Raw genomic sequence first — 4,751 nt, 5'->3', positions numbered from 1 at the left:
CGTTAATTTTGTCCAAAACTTTCACTCCAAGATGCTCGGTTTTTCCTTCAAAAATGCCATTGCCGTGGTTACCTTGGCTACCACGAAGAGTTAGTCTCTGTCGCTGTTGTATTTCTGAGGGATTGTCCGCCTAAACAGATAAACCCCTTACTCTAAGTGAAACATTTAGAAAGCACTCCGTTAATTTCATCCAAAATTTTCAGTTCTTTCCTTCAGAAATGCCATTGCAGTTGTTAGCTTCGCTACTGCGAAGAGTTAGTCTCTGTTGCTGTGGTATTCTCTGTGCGATTTGTCTACATGAGCAGATAATGCCCTTACAACTAAGCTAAATATATAGCAAAAGCCGTCCAGCGATTTTATCCAAAACTTTTACGAGTAGCTTGGTACTTTCCATCAGAAATTCCATTTTCGTAGTTGGCTTGGCTACAATGAAGAGTTAGTCTTTGTTACTGTGGTGTTCTCTGTGCGATTGACTGCCTGAGCTGATAAAACGCTAAGTGAAACATGTACAAAGAGCCGTCCATTAATTTTATCCAAAACTTTCACTCTGAGAAGCTTCGTACTTTCAATCAGTAATACCATTGCCGTAGTTAGCTTGGCTACTACGAAGAGTTAGACTCTGTTGCTGTGATGTTCTGTGTGATTGTCTGCCTGAGCTGATAAAATCCTTACACTAAGCGAAATATGTAGAAATGGCTGTCCAGTAATTTTATCCAAAACTTGCACTCCGAGAAGCTTGTTACTTTCCATTAGAAATGCCGTTGCCGTAGTTAGCTTGGCTACTGCGAAGAGTTAGTCTCTGTTGCTGTGGTTTTCTCTGTGCGATTGTCTGTCTGAGCCGATAAAACCCTTAGATCTAAGCGAAACATGTAGAAAGAGCCGTCCATTAATTTTATCCAAAACTTTCACTCCGAGAATCTTGGTACTTACCCTCAGTAATGACATTGCCCTGGTTTGCTTGGCTACCACGAAGAGTTAGTCTCTGTTGCTATTGTATTTCTGCGGGATTGTCTGACTGAACAGATAAAACCCTTACACTAAGCGAAATATGTAGAAAGAGCTGTCCAGCAATTTTTTCCAAAACTTTAACTCCGAGAAACTTGGTACATTCCATCAGGAATGCCATTGCCGTAATTAGCTTGGCTACCATGAAGAGTCTCTCTGTTGCTGTTGTATTTTTGCGGGATTGTCCGACTGAACAGATGAAACCCTTACCATAAGTGAAACATGTAGACAGTGCCGTCCATTAATGTTATCCAAAACCTTCACTCCGAGAAGCTTGGTACTTTTCATCAGAAATGCCATTGCCGTAATGAGCTTGGCTACTGCGAAGAGTTAGTCTCTGTTGCTGAGGTAGTCTCTGTGCGATTGTGTGCCTGAGCTGATAAAACCCTTACCCTAAGTGAAACATGTAGAAACGGCCTCTGTCAATTTTTTGCCCCGAAAGTATCACTCAGAAGCTTGGTACTTGAGAAGAGCAGTGCCATTGCTGTGGTTAGCTTGTCTACGATGAAGTAATTCTCTGTTGCTGTGGGATTGTTTGCCTGAGCAGGTAAATCCCTTGCGTCAACCAAACCGAAACATTGTAGAAAGTGCATACATTAATAAGATCGAAAAACTGTCACTCCGAGAAGCTTGTTACTTTCCATCAGAAATGCCATGGCCATGGTGAGCTTTGCTACAGCGAAGAGTTAGCCTCTGTAGCTGTGAGATTGTCTGCCTGAGCAGGTAAAACCCTTGCCCTATCCCAACCGAAACATGTAGAAAGAGCAATCCATTAGTTTTATCTGAAACTATCGTTCCATGTTCAGAAATGCTACTGCGAAGAATTATTCTCTGTTGCTGTGGTATTGTGTGTTGGATTGTTTGCCCGAGCAGACAAAAATCTTAGCCTAACTCATCCCTAACCGAAAGATGTAGAAAGAGTCCTCCATTAATTTTATCCAAAACTTTCACTGTAAGAAGCTTGGTTCTTTCTTTCAGAAATGACTTTGCCATAGATAGCCTGGCTACTGCTAAGAGTTGTTCTCTGTTGTTGTGGTATTTTGTTGTGAGATGGTGTGACTGAGTAGATGAGCCCAAACCCTACCTCAAGCGAAACATGTAGAAAGCGCTGTCCGTTAATTTTATGCAAACCTTTTACTTTGAAAAGCTGGTTCTTTCCTTCAGAAATGCAATTGCCGTGGTTAGCTTGGCTACTGCGAAGAGTTTGTCTCTATTGCTGTATTGTTCTTTGTAGGATCGTCTGCTAGAGCAGATAAAACCCTTGCAACTAAGACAAACATGTAGAAAAAGCCGTCCGTTAATTTTATCTGAAACTGTTCCTCCGAGAAGCTCGGTACTTTCCATCTGAAATGCCATTTACGTGGTTAGCTTGTCTAGCGAAGTTATTCTCTGTTGCGGTGGTATTCTCTGTAGGATTTTTGGCCTGAGCAGATAAAACCCATTACTCTTAAGTGAAACCTGTAGAAAGAGTTGTCCGTTAATTTTAACTGAAACTATCACTCCGAGAAGTTTGGTACTTTTCATCAGAAATGCCATTGCCGTGGTTAGCTTGGCTACCACGAAGAGTTGGTGTCTGTTGCTGTGGTATTTTCTGTGGGATCGATTTGCCTGAGCTGATAAAACCCTTACCGTAACGCTATCCCAAACCTAACCAAAAGATGTAGAAAGAGCCAACCCTTAATTTTATCCAAAAGTTTTACTCCGAGAAGCGCTGTACTTTTCCTCTGAAATGCCACTGCCATGGTTGGCTTATGTATGCGAAGGTATTCTCTGTAGGATTTTCTGCCTGAACAGGTAAAACCCGTACCCTACCCCAACCCAAACATGTACAAAGAGCATATGTTAATTTTATCCGAAACTATCAATCTGAGAAGCTCGGTACCTTCCGTCAGAAATGCCATTGCCGTAGTTAGCTTTGCTACCATGAAGAGTTAGTCTCTTTTGCTGTGGTATTCTCTGTGGGATTTTCTGCCTGAGTAAGTAAAACCCTCACCCTAACCAAACTGAAATGCGTAGAGAAAGCATACGTTAATGTTATCAGAAACTATCACTCCTAGAAGCTTGGCACTTTTCATCAGAAATGACATTGCTGTGCATAGCCTGGCTACTGCTTAGTTGGTCTCTGTGGTGTTCTGTGCGATTGTCTGCCTGAGCTGATAAACCCCTACCCTAAGCAAAACATGTCGAAAGAGCCATCCGTTAATTTTATTCTCTTTTCATTCCGTGAAGCTCAGTACTTTGTCAGAAATGCCATTGTTGTGGTTGGTTTGGCTTTCGCAAAGAGTTGATCTCTGTTGCTGTGGTATTCTCTGTGGGATGGTCTGCCTGAACCGATAAAACACTTACCCTAACCCAACCGAAACGTGTAGAAAGAGCCATCTGTTAATTTTATCCAAAACTATCACTCCATGAAGCTCTGTACTTTCCATCAGAAATGTCTTTGCCATGGTTAGTTTGGCAACTGTGAAGAGTTAGTCGATGTTGCTGAGGTATTGTCTGCCTGAGCAGATAAAACTCTTAGCCTAACTCATCCCTAACCGAAAGATGTAGAAAGAGCCATATTTTTTTTCTTTTTTATGATTAATAGTTTTTTTTCACAATAATAAAACATATAAACAAGTATTTCAGTTTGAAATAACATGGACATTAAATCAGAATACGAACGAAACAAGCACAACCAGACCGAAAATAAATAAAAGATAGGAGAGACATCCTGAAATAATGAAAGAAGAAAACAAAGAGGAAAAAACAAACAAAAGAAGAAAAAACATGACTGTGAGCCATCTTTTAATTTTATCCAAATGTTTCACTCAGAAAAGGTCAGTACTTTCCCTCAGAAATGACTTTGTCATGGATAGCTTGGCTACTGTCAAGAGTTATTCTGTTGTATTTTTTTTGTGGGATTGTCTGACTGAGCAGATAATCCCTAACCCAAACCTACCTCAAGTGAAACATGTAGAAAGCGCTGTCTGTTAATTTTATGCAAAACTTTTACTCTGAAAAGCTCGGTTCTTTGCTTTAGAAATGCCATTGCCATGGATAGCTTGGCTATCGCGACGAGTTAGTCTGTATTGCTGTGGCTCTGTAGGATTGTCTGCCAGAGCAGATAGAACCCTTATCCCAACGCTAACTGAAAGATATAGAGCCACCCGTTACGTTTATCTACACCTCATCCTAATTTCGGGGATAATTTCTTTAGTTTTCATATTGAGAAATGTTTTTCTAAAGTGTGAGTCCCGCCACCCACAATGATGAGCTGGGGTGCTTCTTCCTGAGTGCGAAGCAGGTACAGAGAAGTGGTTTAATCACAAGCTCTGTGCTTTTGGTGACCGTTCAGTGTTCCTTTTATGGGAGCATCAAGGGAAGGAGCATGTTCTGAGTGGTAAAAAGGGAAAAAAATGCAAGAATTCGTCAATTTTATCCAAATCTAAACCTTAGTCCTAACCCTAAAAACATTAAATTGCAGAAAAGTACAATTAAAAAAAAAAAACAAAAAAAAAACACACCCACTCATTAATTTGGTATATAAAATGTGTTGCTGTATAAAAATCCCAAAGTCCAACCCAACAGGCTTGAAAACATAGGAATTGACACCAAGATCAATCGAGCCAAAAAACGACACAAAATATATATGTTAAAAAAAAAGCCATTTTTGGAGGCTAATTTGACAGCCATCTTGAAAAATGGCCATCTTGGATTTTCAAGTGGCCAATCGGATAGATTTGATTGGAAGCCTGTGGAGAAGA

General features: G+C 40.5%; 1 non-coding gene across 1 annotated transcript; it reads left to right on the top strand.

The window, feature by feature from the left end:
* Nucleotides 1–4,174: 4,174 nt before the first annotated feature.
* Nucleotides 4,175–4,389, top strand: LOC130130182 (small nucleolar RNA U3). Its single transcript, XR_008812101.1, has one exon. It is a non-coding gene; the product is annotated as a small nucleolar RNA U3 (small nucleolar RNA).
* Nucleotides 4,390–4,751: the final 362 nt, after the last annotated feature.

Source organism: Lampris incognitus, chromosome 19 (genome assembly GCF_029633865.1).
Source record: "Lampris incognitus isolate fLamInc1 chromosome 19, fLamInc1.hap2, whole genome shotgun sequence".
NCBI classification, from domain to species: domain Eukaryota; kingdom Metazoa; phylum Chordata; class Actinopteri; order Lampriformes; family Lampridae; genus Lampris; species Lampris incognitus.
This window is presented reverse-complemented; position numbering and strand designations above follow the sequence as displayed.